Raw genomic sequence first — 18,627 nt, 5'->3', positions numbered from 1 at the left:
AAAGGGCCTTCTGTCATTTTTACGGTTTCAGTTTCTACCATGCGGGCTCGGTTTTCAGCTTGACCGTACTACAATTGAGTTGTGCTCAGAGATAACATATTGACCATACATATACGCACTCTCCCTCATCGATAAGAGCGAGTGCTAATCTCACGCGTAATTGTGCTGACTGCTATAACCCCTTTAATTTTGCATTGTAACCACTATTTTTTATATGGAGGGCGTAGTGTCGATGACGGCCAAAACTGTGGTTACTTTACGCACAAAATAAATAGCTGACCCTATGATTGGTGAAGCATTGGGGCCTAGTTATTGTTCCCATGTACATCCGGCATCCATATATACTGACTATATACTGACTGGACTTAGTCTCGTCTTCTATTTCATAGCAAGACAGAGTTGTAGTGCAAATTTCTCAGCATCTATTAGCTACTCCCTCCGTTCCTAAATACTTGTCTTTCTAGGCATTACAACAAGTGACTACATACGGAGCAAAATAAGTGAATCTACACTCTAAAATATGTCTACATACATCCGTATGTAATAGTCATTTGAAATGTCTAGAAAGACAAATATTTAGAAACGGAGGGAGTAGTTTTTAGCAGCGATAATAATAGAGGGGGAAGAGCAAGATGAGGACGTTGAGAGACACCTAACATCGGTTATTTGTCTTTTGGAATGGGATGCACCGAGAATTTAATTGTCCGCTCATGATAGGGATACGGTTCCAGTTAGGACTTTGCACGAGCAAAAGCAACGACGATACGACCCGCATGCATTACAGGCTGAGACAGAGGAGACTCATCGCCCATTGAACTCGGGCTCACAGGAGCAGCCGATGGCTTTCGTGTACTTCTATGGTGTGACGGAATACCTACGGAAGAGCAATCAGCTTCACAAAGAACTTCCTTGTGGATGTTACTACACACCAAAACTGTAAACACCAGACCGTGAAGAAGTATAAGATAGAGCAGGCACGTCGGCTATCCTAATCGAGTTGGTGGGTGTTGCTTCCAGCCAGATTCGACAAACCTGATTGGTTAGCTAATTGGCACCTTCAGCCATCAGCAAATAGTTCACCGCTTGATCAAAACATCGCCGTAAAGCATTTCGACCCGGAGGAAGTGAAGCATATGTGAGCATGCGCCAACATTGTCGGCCGGACAAACGGGTGACAATGTGGGCAAAAAATCTAATCCATTTTGCACACTTCATTTTTAGTGAAGGAGGAATACCCTCGCCTATGCATCCTTTGGTGCACACATCCATTTATTAAAAAGTCTCAAGTAACAACCTTCAGAAAAGCAAAAAGGAAATTACAACTCCAAAAGCCAGAAGTGGCCAAATAGGATAAAACACCTACGCATATTTTAGTATTGTATCGTCATCCAAACTGGTTATACGTATCATGTACTACCGTCTTTCAACGATTGCACCCATTAGTCATAAGTTCCCTCACGTCCGCATGGTAAAGTAATGACCATATATGGATCCATAAGTCATGAATCATAATTTCTGTCAAAAAACATTTCGACCGTTCCAAATAGCTTAAAGTAATGCACATATTCCAACACAAATTTGGGACATAGTATTACGATCTCCCCACCTAGCCAGTTACCAAATAGATTTGATATGCTAATCGGTGTAGGAACATTAATAGATACATGAGGCTGGTCATAGTGGAAGTAACATAGCAAGTAACATAACACATCCCAAGAAAAGTTTGTTTACATGGCATGTATTTAATGAGGAGAGAGATGGTTGGAGTAATATAATATGTTACTGTAACATAACACATTCCAAGGCAAAATGAGTTTACATCTTAATAAATGATGTCTTGCATGATACTACATACATGTTACTCCCCATTATGAAGGTGGTAACATAGACTAGTAACATATGCATGTTACTAGTCTAAGTTACTCCCCACTATGACCAGCCTGAAAATAGTATGCCACAAAATCTTGGCGAGCAGGCAAGCTAGAAACATATGATGAATTGTTTTCTCTTGGTCACAAAAACAACATTCTTTACTACTCCCTTCGTTCAGATTTAAAGCTTGGTTAATAATATAGCTAACAATCGACTATAATAAGTTGACATGTCATCTGTAGCTAACCTTGTAGCCGGCATGTACAATAGTAAGTTTTATATGTGTACTACTTCATTAGTAGTTGACTCACCTTACAATCTCACAAAGCATCTTGGGTCTCGTGCTAGAGCCGGCTACTAATCAAGAGCCCACTTCACTTCTATCTCCTCTTCCCTCTCCTCCAACTAAGCAAATATATAATATTCTAGTCCTTATAACCTGCTTATATCACCTTATTGTACTTGCTCTTATTCGGCCCAAAGACAAAAACTCTAGGACCTAGGCAGTGGAGTATTCCCCCATACATATCCCGTGCCCCACATCCAATTGAAGTGCATGTATGGTCAGCGTTTAATGCTATAGTTGCTCCTAGGCGTGCATATTAGGCATGCATTGGATGCATGCTCAAGAGATTTATATCCCACTGATTTCTCTCCTCTTAAATAACCATCCAGCGCACCAATGGGTGGGAGTCCGAGGAGAAATCAACACTTTCCAATGCGACTTAATTGCAACTTTAATTACGGGGCCTAATAAGAAGGGACACACTTTTTTTTAGGGAAAGCCATCATGGCGGTTTAGATTTCATGTGAAAATAGGGACACATCGTTTGATAAGACATTCACTGGGAAACCCGGAGGCTCCGACTTCCAAATAAATAGTTAGAGAGGTCTCCGAGTTCCTAGCCAACACATCGGCCGCCACATTCTCCCTAGGGCAGTGAAGAAAAACAATAAAACTAAACTCAAGGGCCTAATAAATCCGGACGAAGGGAGTACCTTGTTATCTATACTTAGAAAAAATGCCCTTTATGAGAATCACACCCTTATTCACAAACCACATGAAAATATTAATCTTTAAAAGTATTTTGGCTTTCCAGATATGCAGGGACCGGGAAACAAATCCAGTGTTAATCAAGTATGTGTACATTTATTTAACAGAGTACACACCCGAGGAAGCTAATCTCCACCAGAGAGAATCAAGCTCCTTTGATAAGGTGACCTCCATTACTCTGTGAACCAAACTAAGCCACGCAACCCACGTGTTCCCAACCAAAGCACGCCTGAACTGAATGTTCAAGGGTACCTACCCCAATATTGTGCTTACATACGCCTCCTTACAATGTACAATATTATAGAGTATTCGATACTATAAGGATACATGCATATCTCCCAATCAAGTATCCTTCCATAATTGAGTGGTGTGGCGGTCTTCAATAATAAATTTACTCCTATTAAACAACGCAGCCTTAGTCCTCGTCAAGCCGTTTCAAAAGCGTGAAGTTCGGCTGAGCCGACACTTGAGAAAAGGTCTTGGAATGTTGATACTAGTTACGTAATACATTTTTTTTTTTTTTTTTTTTGCGGGTCTAGTTACGTAATACATGTATCCACAGTTCATCTTCCTCAGATGATAAACTATATAGACATTTACTGAGCAGACATTTAGTTTTAAATTCCAAATTATCTTTGCACAAACCTCCTTGCTCTCTTGGATAACACAAAATATCCCACCTTGCTACTTTATCTTATGCTCATTGAGGGAGTCCTGGACTAAGGGGTCCTCGGGCGTCCGGTCTATTCGATATGGGCCGGACTGATGGGCCGTGAAGATAAAGGAAGAAGACCATCTCCCGTGTCCGGGTAGGACTCCTGTATGTGTGAACAACAAGATTGGTGTCCGGATATGCTATTTACTTTCCTGTAAACTGACTCTGTACAATCCTAGGCCCCTCCGTGTCTATATAAACCGGGGGGTTTAGTCCACAGGGAAAACCATAATATTTATAGGCTAGACAAGCTAGGGTTTAGCCATTACGATCTCGAGGTAGATCAACTCTTGTAACCCCTATACTCATTGAATACGATCAAGAAGGACATTGGGTTTTACCTCCTTTAAGAGGGCCCGAACTTGGGTAAACATTGTATCGCATTGTCCATGGTTACCATTGATCCTTAGACACACAGCTTGGGCCCCTCTACCCGAGATCCGCCGGTTTTGACACCAATATTGGTGCTTTCATTGAGAGCTTTGTTGTGTAGTTCGAAAAAGCGATCTATGGCTCGCCTAGTCATCAACGACAACATCACCTCTGGAAAGAGCCTCACTTCTGGGCAGATCCTCCAGCTCGGCGGTTTCATCATAGGTGCCCATACGACCGTCAAGCCAACAACACCCCCTATGATCGCCAAACACCGTCTTCGCATTGGTCTCGAGCACTCCGAAAAGATGGATCCGGCAGACATCTCGTCCTTAAACGAGCTTCTAGATCGCATCGTCGCCCTTGGGGTTTAAACGGACTATGATTGCATCAGGCTTAAACCTGACCAGAGGGAAATTAATCACCCGCCGATCACCAACCTGGTAGCGGTCATCGAGGAACGAGCCAATGACACCTCTCTCCCTATGTTGAGAACCACATATGTTCAGCTCTCCGAACCCCTCGAGCCGGATACTCTCCCTTCGGATGGACTCCGCGTCCCCTGAACTCTGGCTCGTACATAGGATCGGAGGAGCACTTGGATCCCCCCGGACTTGAACTGGTCACCTCGGAGATTTTGCAAGCTCCAAACATAGATGTGGGTCAGGATTCAAATTTTAGCCCACCCACCCACCACAATCAATACTCTCCAAGCAACTCAGGCCCTCGAGATATCACTACTAGGGAAAACCTTATACACAGAAACTTACCAGTAGCGCGGGTCAAAAAGAAGCGCTACTACAATTTATCACTAGCGTGCGGCAACCAAACGCGCTGCAGCTAAGTTTGTAGCAGTAGCGCGTCTCACGGAGGAAGCGCTACAACTACAATTCCCCTACTGTTCTCGCCAGGCTACCAATAGTAGTAATGAGCTTAAGCAAAGCACGCTGCTGCTAAGATTTTTGTAGCAACGTGTTTTACGCAGAAAGCGCTACTTCTAATGAAAGGAAAATAAAATGAGAGGGGCAATTTGGAGCTCGGGCTGAGCTCATCCGGTTATCTCGCTCGTCCTTTCCAGTGTTGAGATGCGAACAAATCCAGTTGTCATGCCAGTTGCGAACGCTGATAAATGAGAGATACAGATGAATACGGTAGCGAACAGGGGAAAGTATTGGGGCCGCGAGTGTAGAGGCATGATGGACAGCCCGGAGTCTCGGTCTGGGCCGTGGACCAGGACGGTGACTCTTCGACTGGGCCGTGGACGAGGACGTTTGCTGAGCCGCCTGTTGGCCGGCAGGGCATCCTGAGCGTGCACGTACGAGCGAGAAAAAAACAAAATGATATCTTCTTCCATTCGCGTGGTTCCTTCTGGAGACGGCCGCTGGCCGCCGGCCCGCCGCCCTCAACTGCTAGGTGGGCAAGAAAAAAGGGTGTGGTAGCCTACGTCCGGCGGGGTGATTTCGCCGGGGTGCCCGTGCTTGGCCGGCGGCGTGCGCACCTATGGACACTGAGGGGATGGACTTTCTGCTTGATGCGGTTGACAAGTTAGTATCCCCGCCTCAGATTTCTGCATTTTGGTGGCCATGTAGAAAAGTTTGGATGAGATTTTCGTAGTCCAGAACACACACTGATGCCGTCGATTCGCTGTCGATTTCGTAGGTTCCCCGTTCGGGAGGAATTTGCTGATAATCTTGACCAGCTAGATCCGGTTCCCCTCCTGTACTTGTTACATAATGGGGCTGGGGATCATGATGCTGGTGCGGCGAACAGTGGGTCAGGAGTGGCTCACGTGGCCGGCGAAGATGGCTCACCCATGGCGCAAGGGGATGCCCGGCGGCGCCGATATGCATCTCCAACGAGGTCTGCTCAGTCAACCGACCGGGTGAATCCAGACTCCAGAGGCCCCGGCTGGATTAAAAGGTTAGCGAGCAATTTCAGATGCCTCACGCCATGAAACACACCACCATCCGCTAATGCATCTATGGCTGCTGTCTTCATTTCAGTTTTTTTTTATCTTTTTGCAAAATTGCCTATTGCATACAGATACTAGATACTGCTAGAAGTGAGCTCTGTTAGGCCATCAAGTTGATTGGTTAACTGTGTGTGCAAAAAATGCAAAATATCTTTGTAGATGCAAACAGATGAAATCTTCAGTTACGGTGAAAATTGTTCATGCATGCTCCTTCAAATTTACAAAAGAAATCTGCTACAAAAAATAAATATGTATTAGGCCAACATTCTATTTCTCATAAAAAGTTATGCATTTAAGTTTTCAAACAAATGCAGGTTGCGTCTGGGTAGTGCACCACCGGACCGCACGCCATGCCCATCCAGGATGAGCGCTCTGGAGCTGACAATCCACAAATATGTAGAGCAACCTGATAAGAGTGTGATGCGGCCCGAACTAGGGCTCAATTTCGACTCGTTGGGAGATCGACTTTGGGATAAGATATGGGAAAAGCAGGCTAAATGCTGAAAGGACAAAAAGCATGCAGGAGATCGTTTGTGGTTGCTCGGTGAGTGCTAATCTGCTTGGAAGATGAACTGTAGAAGTAATATGCACAAGGCTGACATAACTTAAATTTTTTATTTGTTTGGTTATTTCCCTGTAGGGCAAACCAGAGGCAGAAAATAGTAGGTCATGCAGATGCGAGTGTCCAGCTCTGATCAGGCTGCTGCGAGCATCCGACAACAGTTGGTACATCACAGAGCACCGGGAAAATCACAATCATTCAATGTCGGTCACCATGGGTGAGAAAGTGCACTGGTCATCCCATAAACACATAGATGTGTATACAAAGGATTTGATTAGGCAGCTAAGGAAAAACAATGTCAACCTGGGGAAAAGTCTACGACATAATTGGAAGTTTTTTCGGGTCTGTAGTGAAGGTGCCATTCACAAAGAGGACTCTCAGGAATATATGTGGGAAGATTAGCTGCGAACAAGTTGATGATGATGTCCGGAAGACGCTTGAGCACTACAAGAAATATGTCAACTAGTGACCTTCTGTCAGTGACCCTGGAAGAATTGGTCATAGATCTATGACCATTTGAGACCAATTGGTCAAAAGCTGTTCGGGGGGCTCCAAACCCTAAACCATTGCGACCATTTTGGTCAGAAAGGTCGTAATTTCCTTACACCAAATGGTCACAAAGCAAACAGGGCTGGTCCGCTGCCTTATTTTTAGTTGTTAACGACCAAAATAGATGGTCATAGCCTTGTAGATTGTGGTTGGTTGTGATGACTAGGCGCCACCTCATCAGTTTTGCCTATGTGTCATGTCCATGTGGCAGTTTTTGCCCTAGGTTGTGAAGCAACCTATATTTCTGTCATTCCAAAATTCCAAAAAAATCTCATAAATTGTTTGGATCATATCTTCATCAAATATGTCAAAAACCTTCCTTGCCTAGTTCAAAAATAACTCAACAATATTCATTTTCCTATTCTGTTCAGAGCAGCACTTTGTGAAGGAAGTGTTATTTATATATTCTTGATTTCCCTAAAAATTTGTGAAGACGGTCTTCTTAGTAACTGATCATCCTCAGCCAAAACTCATGCCCATTAGCCATGTGCATTTCCCGTACCGCAAATCAAACACTTGGTTGCTTGTTCATGTTTGAGCATCGATCGGTCTCCTCGTGAGAATCTTATGTTATAATTTTCTTCCTAGCATCTACCTGGGGAGTGAACAACCCACTAGACATGCCTAGGCCTCCCAGAACGCATGGCAACACCACGGTCACGCGGTGACCACGCGGCGGGCATGCGAGCTTATGCGCTCTAGAGTTGGGGCCCTCAGCCACCGTCCAAACCTCGATGTCTCGCCATCAAACCATGTATTTCTGATTAAATAGATACTTATTTACCTAGTAATGATTTTTGGAAAAAATAAATAGCAAATTATGAGGCACATGCAGTTCAAATTTGACTCGCTTCTAGCTGAATCAGCGAGAATTTGTCTTTTTCACCACAGGTGGATCAAAATTTCTGACACCCAACCATTTTTTCAATTTTGCATTATATATGGACTAGTATTTTATAAAATTTATTAGGTACAATTTTGCAACAAATATATGGTAGGTCCTTCACAAAAAAAACTCATTTCAGGCACTCAGAAAATGGAAAATGGTTTTTTCGTCCAAAGAAAAGGAAAACTTCCTTAGTAAACATTGTTTGCCAGTCCAATATGCACCCTTGTGCACAATATGAAATCATTTGAACAAACTATGCCAAGAATGTGGCCATAAGATTGATCATTTGGCTTGATAGCCATGAATCTTCACACGTGATAGCTCGTTTCTGAGAACACTTTTTTAAAATAATTGTCGTATTACAAGTTTGTTATTTTTCCTGGGAACTTGGCCACATATAATGACGCAATGCGAAGGTTTTCCAATTTTTTGATTTCTTTTGAATTTTTTATGCCCGTCTCAAAATGCGGTCAAAACGGCGGGCTTGACCGTTCCTAGCTAGTGGTTGAATCTTGGAATTTTTTTGATGTTTCTCTGATTAAATAGATACTTATGTACCTAGAAATGATTTTTGGGAAAAATAAAGAGCAAACTATGAGGAAGCCGCAGTTCAAATTTGACCCACTTCCACCTGAATCGGCTGGAATTTATCTTTTTCACCAGAGGTGGATAAAAACTTTTGACACCCAACCATTTGGTCAATTGTGCATTAAATATGGCCTAGTATTTTAGAAAAATTATTTGGTCCAATTTTGCAACAATTATTTGGGAGGTCCTTCACAAAAAAACCTCCTTTTAGGCACTCGAAAAATAGAAAATAGTTTTTTCGTCCAAAGAAAAATGAAAACATCCTTAGGCAACATTGTTTTCCATTCCAATATGCACCCTTGTGCACGATATGAGATCATTTGAACAAACTATGCCATGAATGTGGCCATAAGATTGATCATTTGGCTTGAAAGCCATTGATCTCCACACGTGATAGCTCGTTTCTGAGAACACTTTTTTTAAATAATTGCCGTATTACAAGTTGGTTATTTTTCCTGGAAACTATGTCACATATAATGACACAATGCAGAGGTTTTCCAATTTTTTGATTTTTTTGAATTTTTTATGCCTGTTTCAAAATGCTGTCAAAACGCCGGGCTTGACCGTTCCTAGCTAGTGGTTGAATCTTGGAATTTTTTTGGTGTTTCGCTGATTAAATAGATACTTATTTACCTAGAAATGATTTTTGGAAAAAATAAAGAGCAAACTATGAGGTAGCCGCAGTTCAGATTTGACCCGCTTCTAGCTGAATCGGCGGGAATTTGTCTTTTTCACCAGAGGTGGATAAAAACTTTTTACACCCAACCATTTGGTCAATTGTGCATTAAATATGGACTAGTATTTTAGAGGTCCAATTTTGCAACAATTATTTGGGAGGTCCTTCACAAAAAAACCTCCTTTTGGGCACTCGAAAAATGGAAAATGGTTTTTTCGTCCAAAGAAAATGAAAACTTCCTTAGGCAACATTGTTTGCCATTCCAATATGCACCCTTGTGCACGATATGAGATCTTTTGAACACACTATGCCATGAATGTGGCCATAAGATTGATCATTTGGCTTGAAAGCCATTGATCTCCACAGGTGATAGCTCGTTTCTGAGAACACTTTTTTTAAATAATTGCCGTATTACAAGTTGGTTATTTTTCCTGGAAACTAGGTCACATATAATGACACAATGCAGAGGTTTTCCAATTTTTTGATTTTTTTGAATATTTTATGCCTGTTTCAAAATGCGGTCAAAACGCCGGGCTTGACCGTTCCTAGCTAGTGGTTGAATCTTGGAATTTTTTTGGTGTTTCTCTGATTAAATAGATACTTATTTACCTAGAAATGATTTTTGGAAAAAATAAAGAGCAAACTATGAGGCGGCTGCAGTTCAAATTTGACCCGCTTCCAACTGAATCGACGGGAATTTGTCTTTTTCACGAGAGGTGGATCAAAACTTTTAACACCCAACCATTTGGTTATTTGTGCATTAAATATGGTCTAGTATTTTAGAAAAATGATTTGATACAATTTTGCAATAAATATTTGGTATGTCCTTCACAAAAAAACTCATTTTGGGCACTCAAAAAATGGAAAATGAATTTTCGTGCAAAGAAAATGAAAAGTTCCTTATTACTATTTTGTTATTTTTTTATTCTAAAAACTAGGTCACATTTGATGACATGATGAGAAGGTTTTTCATGTGTTTCATTTTTTTCCAATTCTCCAGGTCAAGTAAATAGCTGAGATGATCTAACATCTTATTTTTAAATTTATCACGACCAATTTAATTGGTCATAATATTGTATTGCTTCTGATTGGTCCGTGGACAAGGCACACGGATCATGCACGAAACACCATTGGATCCTCCTGGATCCAACGGTAGCCGTCACTCCTCGCCTCCCCCACCTACCCGACCTGAGGCGAAACCCTAGCTGGCATCTTCCATCCACCCCCCGCCTCCTTTCTTTCTTTCTTTCTTCCCTCCCCCCTCAGATCCTCTCCCCTCTCCCCCGATGTAGATCCACTCCTCTCTCCCCTTTCCCCAATTCAGATCCATTCCCGCCGCCGTCGTCGCCCCCGCCCCCTTCTCGTCGATTCAGACCACATCCTCCCACCATAGCTCGCCGTCGGGCCTCCCCCTTCCCTCCTCGCAGATCCAGAGCTGCGAGATCCATCTCTCTTCTACCTAGAGGTTGACTAGGAGCAGCGGGCTACACGCTGGCGGAGCCGCCGCCAGTCTCCTTCGCTTCTCCGAAGCACGCCGAGGAGCACCTGATCCGTCCCGGCGAGGTGGTGCTAGGAGGAGGAGGAGGAGGAGGCTAGGAGGAGGAGGAGGAGGAGGAGGAGGAGGAGGAGGAGGAGGAGGTAGCGATGGGTGAGGTGGTGCTCATCTCCCGCCCCGGCAACGGCTGCGGGGGAGGCGGGGGCGTGGGGGAGCGGAAGGCGGACCAGCAGGAGCGGCAGGGGCAGGTGCTGGAGCTGCTGCTCGCGGTGCTGCACAAGTCGGTGGCGCTGCCGTGCCAGATGGCGGACGCCGACGACCCGGCCGCCGGTGCGGGGGGCTAGGGGATGGACATCGGCTAGCCCACCGACGTCCGCCACGTCGCGCATGTCACCTTCGACTGCCTCCATGGCTTCCTCGGCCTCCCCGTCGAGTTCGAGCTCCAGATCCCCTGCCCAGCCCCCAGCGCCAGGTAGCTTCCTCCTCTTCTTCTCCTGAAACCAACCAGCCAGACTCTGTCCCTTCTTCTAGATTACTGCTTGCCTGCCGAGCCGCGCGTGCTCCCGCGCGAGGATGAGGATTCGGTTCGGATTTCAAATGCATGTGCTTTTCGGCCTGCAGTGCCAGCATGTTCGGGGTGTCGCCGGAGTCGATGCAGTGCGGCTACAACGACAGGGGCAACTCGGTGCCCAAGATCCTCCTGCTCATGCAGGAGCGGCTCTACTCCCAGGATGGCCTCAAGGTAGCACAACTGCGTAAGCACATTACTCTGTTCCTCTTTGCTAGCTGAAACTTCATCTAATTTGTAGCCGACAGCCGAGCAAATATGTAACATGAGTCATTTATACCCCCTGTATCTCAAGGTTAATGTTCGTGTGACTCCATTTGTTCAGATAGAGTCAACAAAGATGGTGCTAGGAACTCAAAAAACCTGCAGTAGCAGTGTTGATGATGCTCCAATTTCAGAGAAAGGTGATTCTGAATAATGTGTTCTACATACTCGCAACTCAGGGCTGCAGTGGCGATGCCAGGGCTGCACTACTGTGCCTTGAAATACTCTTAAGTTTTCCTAATATTTACAGTACATATTTTCTACAATTATGGTGACGGCTATTCAGCACTTCTGTACACATTTTCTCATTGTTTGCGTCTATCGCGCTCCTCTTGGAGCCCTCGGTGCATAGGTTACATATATGCATATACCGATCTGGTTTGCTTGAGGGTGTTCTCCATCATGTTGCTTGGTGGTGTCCCATGGTCTTTTGCTGCTTCGCTAATCGCGGGATCTCAGCGTCCATGTGTTCTACTCCCTTCGTTGAAAATTCCACTACAAACTAGTACATACGAATGTAATAGACATATTTTAAAGTTAGATTTACTCATTTTGCTTCGTATGTAGTTCATACTGGAGTCTCTAAAAAGACTTATATTTAGGAACGGAGGAAGCACAAATGTTTGTTTCTTTGTGTGTTCACCTGTGATTTTAGTGAAACGACAACACTCTTCCTGGTTTGGTCTTGAAAAAAAGGAGCGGGGGGACATATTACATTCACTTAAGTGCTTTTGTTGTGCATCGGCAACCTTGCTTTCCTTCTCCTGCTAGTTATTTTGCACTCCTGGTGGTTGGAGATCTATTGCCATTCATGTCAGATATGCGCACCTCTGATTCATAGGCCTTCCGTTGACAGATTTGCAATACGGACTTAAGTTCCTTACTTCTGCTTCTTTGATTGATGTTGCAGGTAATAACATGTTCAGTGCTCTGAAGGTTCCAGAGTTATAATTCCAAGTCAGCTCAATGACCTCATTTGGTGTAAATGCACTAGGTATAAATTATCCACATTGACTATCTGCGTGCCTGCCTAATTGAACGAATCAATCTGATTAGTATGTTTGCTGCCATTTTGTTAGTCTGCAGAAGCATATCTAGTTTGTTAATCAGCCACTTTTTTGCTAGAACCATAAATCCTGATGCATGCTGATTATGGTCTGGTTTGTTAGATCTGTTCTGCTGTTGCTTAAAATTTGACTGGATTCTGAATGTGTATCTGATGTTGCCTGGATTCTGAATGAACATGTCAGTATACTATATACCCAAAAAAACATGCTTACAGTTCTTTTCATTTCCATGATCAATTTAGTTAGAGTTGCACATGTCAGTATACTATATACCAAAAAAAATCCTAGCTAGTGGGAACATTTGTCACTCCATGAACACATACTGGTTAGTGTTAGTCATACTATTTATCTACATGGCATTTGATGTCAATTCTTGCTTATAAGTTATTGGATCACTCCATGAACACATTCTTATTCTTATATTTTCATTCTTATTCTTTGCACAGGTGAAGTGTGAATCCAAGGCCGAAGCTGTGAATCATATCAACAAAGAGGAGCATATTATGTGTTGTAATTGTATGCATATCTGGGTTGTAGTATACTGAATTGTAATAGATTAATGTAGTCTTGTTTTGGACGAATTTCATTTGCTCTCTAGTCTGTTCAAAACAATGATTGTGTATGTGATTTGAATACCCGTGAAATGGAAACCTGACAAGAGGGTCCAAGTTATAATGGTTGTTTGACAAATTTCGAAATTTTTGACATGTGGGACATATTTTGAGATAAGCATGACATGTGGGGCTGGCTTACTAGTGGTACCCCAATGTATAATGGCTGAAGGTAGAAAAATCAATGGACTAAAAAGGCTACGACCCAAAAATAAAATGGCTTAAATGTTGGGCCTGGCCCATGTAGCTACCGAAAATTAACAAGAAAAAAATACATTAAAAGGCCGAATTGTTGAGCTAGGCCCATGTAGAAAACCGAATTTGGACCGGGCTGAATCTTGTGCCACTTCAGCTTGCCACGCTGGATGCCTACGTGGACTGGGGAGGCTGCTAGTGACCAAAACGCCACAGTAGGAATATTTTGGTCGTAAACGTCCACGACCTTCTCACAGAGAAGGTCGTTATAGTCAGTTTACAACCCTCAGCTTTTGACCTTCTGTTTTTGTTCACAAAAAGGTCACAAATGAAAAACTATGACCTTTCAGTGACCAATAGTGGAGGTCACAAGATAACATATTTCTTGTAGTGGAGTTGTTTGCTGGCATACGCTCAAGCGACCTTTGGTTTACCTATGTGGTGCTGGCTGACAAGTCCAGTAAGGTGAAGAATCTAATGTGGGCTAATGGCAGCAGCCGCATGGAATACAAATTCTTTGGGGATGTCGTCACATTCGACACCACATACAGGACAAACCTGTACAACATGCCATTCGGGTTATTTGTTGGAGTTAACAATCAGTGGCGGAGCTTGCAGCCCAAAGGTGGGCGGGCCGAATAGAAAAAATAGCATATGGACTACTGTTTTAAGGCCCAGAATTAGATATATAGTGTATAAAATTCAATGCATGGGCGGGCCATGGCCCATTCAGCCTTGCTGAAGCTCCGCTAGTGTTAACAATCACTACTAGAGAGCATCATCCTGGCGGTGGTATTGATGCGTGATGAACAGGAATAGAGCTTTGAGTGGGTTTTTGCAGAATTCGTGCGTATGATGGGTGGGTCTGCCCCCCAAACTATACTCACAGGTCAGATTCCTCGCGCGACGAAAAAAATTGTTATATATTGCCGTATATCTTTTCAGATCAGCTATAAAAAATACGACCATAATTTATTATAAATTGGTAAACTATTTGTGTAAACTGATGAAAAACAATGCTTTCATATTTGCAAACCAGTACAGGGCTATGGAGGTGGCGATTAAGAGGACTTACCTTGACACTGTCCACCGTTGGTGCAAATGGCACGTCCTCAAGAAGGCAAAGGAAATGCTGGGACCACTATACACGAAGAAGAGCGATTTTCAGGCTGAGTTTCACAAGGTTGTGAACCACATGTTAACGGAGGATGAGTTTGAATCAGCTTGGGCGACCCTTCTGGACAAGTATAACTGGAGGAGTCATGCATACATGACACAAATATACGAAACCAGGAGAAAATGGGTGAAGCCATATTTTCAGGGGCGTGTTTTGCATGAAGATGACAAGCACCCAGCGTAGTGAGAGCGCAAACCACATGCTGAAATCATACATGCCCCCTCCAAGCCCAATGCATGTCTTTGTCAGGCAGTACATGAGGCCCCAATTTGACCGTGAGCACGATGAGAGCTACGAGGAGAAAAGGACCATGATTGTAAGTTTCCTGTCTGTCCCTTGGGCTAAATGTGGGCCGATTTACAACAATGTTTCCACACAGGAGGTGTGATACCATGCACTAAAAACAGGCTGTTTAATTTTTATTTTGTGACTTGTGGCAGGGCGGCCTGATGAGACGGACTAACCTCGTAATAGAGCGGCATATGCTAGCAAAATATACACTAGGAGCATGTTTGAGGAATTTGGTCGCCTACTAATTGAAGGAACGGCGTACAATGTCACTGAAGTTGATAAGATGAGGAGGTACATCACCACTCACAACAATGCAGTGAAAAGAGAGAAGTGGAGTAGGGTCGAGTATGAGGTGACCATAAACAAAGACAAAACAATATTCACCTGTGAGTGTGGTCGGTTTGAACACACAGGAATGCTTTGCAGCCATGCGTTGAGGGTAATTTTCTAGCTTCACATGTGTTCATGAATAAAAATAAGGAAAATATGGAGTGAGAAAAAAAATGCAGGGGGTGGTTGACATGCTTCTTTCTCTGTCATGTAGGTGATGGAAATCCTTCAACTTTAGGAGATCCCTAAACACCATATTGTGAGGCGGTGGACAAGGGACGCAAGGGATGTACTAGAAAGATAGTTCACAGAGCCTGCCATTCACATGCAGACACACGACTCTGTATTTGAAAGCCATGCAGGCCTCGAAGCTCTGCTACAAAGTGGAGCAGCTCTTGCTGAGAAAGGGGATGGTTTGGCTTTCGAGGATTGACTGATTGAAAATGCAGCTGCAATACCAGCCGCTAACAGCGAGCTTGCATTTGTGCCGGTGGACACTGAACAGTGTCGTAGTCCTCGGCATTCTGTCAGTGTGAATGCGATGCAAAATCTTGCAGCCTCAGACAAGCTCAGAGGCGCTGGAAGGCTGACGAGTAGCCGGGAGAAGGCTCCGTACGAGGGTTTAAGCAAGAGAACCAGATTCTGCAGCATTTTGCCACCGCGAGGGTCATAAAAGGACGATATGCCCAGAAAGAGGTGATGCACCGGGAAAGCCACAAAAACCTGGCAAATGCAAGAACTGTGGAATAGAAGGTCATCGACGGAATACCTGCAAAAGGCAGCTTGGGTTTGCCGAGCCCTGAGTTGTGTGGTTTCACATTGTAGCATGTATTTTCTTTCTATCGAGTGGATTTTCTAGTGTGTTTTCAGTGGATGATTGATCCATCCTTAGTTCCGTGTAGACACGCTTGTATCTGGTGCTATACCCAAGAACATGAACTCTGTTTTCTGCTCCTCTGAAATGGTACTTGAATTTTCAGGCGGCTGTTTGTGATCCATCCTATTGTTGAAAAAATGGAAATTGTGGCGATTGGAACTGCCGGTATCGTGACCGGATTGACAAATGAAACAATCAACGCTGAGGCTGCTGGTATTTTTTTCACCTAAATAGGTGGCAGGATCATGGCGAGCGAGTAGCTGGCGGCATTTATGGCCGGTCGACACCGTCTCGGTGGAGAGCGGTTTCATACGGCTCATGCTGGCTCAGATAATTAGTCGAGCCATCCCTCACCTTCCTGTTCCACAAATGGTGATGCAACACCCCGTCTCAATAAATGCACAGCTGCCATGCGCGAGGGAACGCCATATACAGCCATGAAATACAAAAGGACGCACAAATCCTGACGCGAACCATCGGTGTAGATATCAGGATCAGCTGAGCCCGAGCTCAGAAACAGATTTTCGAAATAAAATGAAAAACATATAGAAAAGTAAATAAAATGTAAGAAATAGAAAAAGGGGAAGGAAAAAAAGAAAACGTGAAGGAAAATGAATGAAAAATAAAAATAAAGGAGAAAGGCGTAGCAGCAGCGTGCTTTCAGGAGAGGCGCTATAGATAACTTAGCAGTAGCGCGTGTTGTCATCCAGTGCTATAGCTAACTTAGCTATAGCTAATGTGGCAGTAGCACTTTTCCTGGAACGTTCTACTACTATTTTTGACTTAATCGCGTGCGGTTCTTCTTCCCCACGACCACTTCCCCCAAATCCAACTCATCTATTCTCGCCGCCGTCGTCGCCCTACATCGCCGTCGGCCGCCGCGCACTCTCCCGTCGCCCTCCGCACGCCCTTGACGCCGCCCCCGACCCCGACCTCGACACCCCCCTACATCGCCGCCCTCCGCCATGCGCCCTTACCCCGACTCCGACCCCGACCCCGGCCTCGACGCCGCGTGCCCCTTCCTCGACGCCGCGTGCCCCTCCCTCGGCCGCTCCCTAACTCCGCCAGCGCCTGAGGTGAGCACGCCTACACCTACTCCTCCTCCTCCTCCCCTACCTCTGCCTAGCTAGGGTTCCTAGGGTTCATCAAATTTTAGAGTTCATCTAATTAGTTAGGTTTCATAAAATTAGATGCTAATTAGGGCAGTAGTTGTAGATGCTTAATTGCAAACTAGATGTTAATTAGGGAAGTAGTTGTAGATGCTTAATTAATTTTTATGACAAATTCCTAGGGTTCATCAATGGGTGCTTAAGTAGTCGTAGATGCTCAAGTACCTATGTAGGGTTCATCTAATTAATTAGTACTTGTAGATGCTTAAGAACTAGGGCAGTAGGGTTAGGGCAGTATGGTTTAACTAGGGCAGTAGTGTTTAGTTTAGAGAGAAAATTCAATATAGTTTTTTTACTGTTTTTCAATAAGTGTTTAATAGAATTAGTAAGAAAATTAATAGAACTAGTTGAACTAGTTTATTTTTAGTAAGAACTATAGTTGAATTAATAGAACTAGTTTTTTTAGTAAGAAAATTAATAGAACTACTTGAACTAGTTTATTTTTAGTAAGAACTAGTTTATTTTTATTTATAGTAAGTGCTTAGTTGAACTAGTTGAATTAATACAACTATTTTATTTTTAGTACCAAAATTAATAAAACTAGTTTACTTTTTTAGGTAAAGCAATTATTCCGGTATCGACGTCAACGATGCCTATCCCGCATCCTCATCATCGACACGGCGGAGGAGGCCTGCTTGATCAGAGGGGCCATGTCCGGGACTGGGCTCCGCCAGGCTGGTACGGGGATGTGCTACCTTCCGGGAGGCGCAGCTTAGTGAGGAGTCAGCCCGTCGTTGACCCGAACCATCTTTGGTGGCGGTCGCGTGGGCCAGTGACGGTGCGGAGGCTTGAGGACCCCGTGGAGGTGGTACGTCATCGTGCCAGCGAGGAGGACGAGCACGTCCATCTCTACATGGTTGCGTTAGAGGCCAGTTTCTTCAATACCTGGCAGGTTCTTCAGGGATCTCACTGGAGCTATGATCCAGTGATGGTTCCTTCTCTTTGGGTGTCCACCGCCCGGGCCGATACCCGTCGTTCACTAGGGTTTTAGCTGTATTAGTAAGGTTATATGTATGATACTATTCGAGATTTATTAGTGATAATATTCGATGATGTATGGATGCAAGAGATGATTTAGTTTTTATTATTGAATGCATCCTAATTTGAATACTAATTTATTTTATGATTTAGTTTTGCTTATTGAATGCTCAAATTGGAGAACTACTCCTATTTTGAATGCTCAAATTGGAGAGCACTATTTTGAATACTATTTTGTTTTTGCATCCAAATCTCCATGTCGTCACCGCAGTCGTCGTCGTCGTCACAGACCCCCTCCGACCTCATGGTGAGACTAGCCAAATCATCATGTCAATATGATCCTATAAGATATTTTG

At 43.9% G+C, this 18,627-nt stretch overlaps 1 pseudogene; it reads left to right on the top strand.

Annotated features, from left to right (window-relative positions):
• Nucleotides 1–5,357: 5,357 nt before the first annotated feature.
• LOC123079945 (protein FAR1-RELATED SEQUENCE 5-like) lies at nucleotides 5,358–16,354 on the top strand (annotated as a pseudogene).
• Nucleotides 16,355–18,627: the final 2,273 nt, after the last annotated feature.

The sequence above is a fragment of the Triticum aestivum genome, chromosome 1B, assembly GCF_018294505.1.
Source record: "Triticum aestivum cultivar Chinese Spring chromosome 1B, IWGSC CS RefSeq v2.1, whole genome shotgun sequence".
Classification (NCBI taxonomy): Eukaryota; Viridiplantae; Streptophyta; class Magnoliopsida; order Poales; family Poaceae; genus Triticum; species Triticum aestivum.
This window is presented reverse-complemented; position numbering and strand designations above follow the sequence as displayed.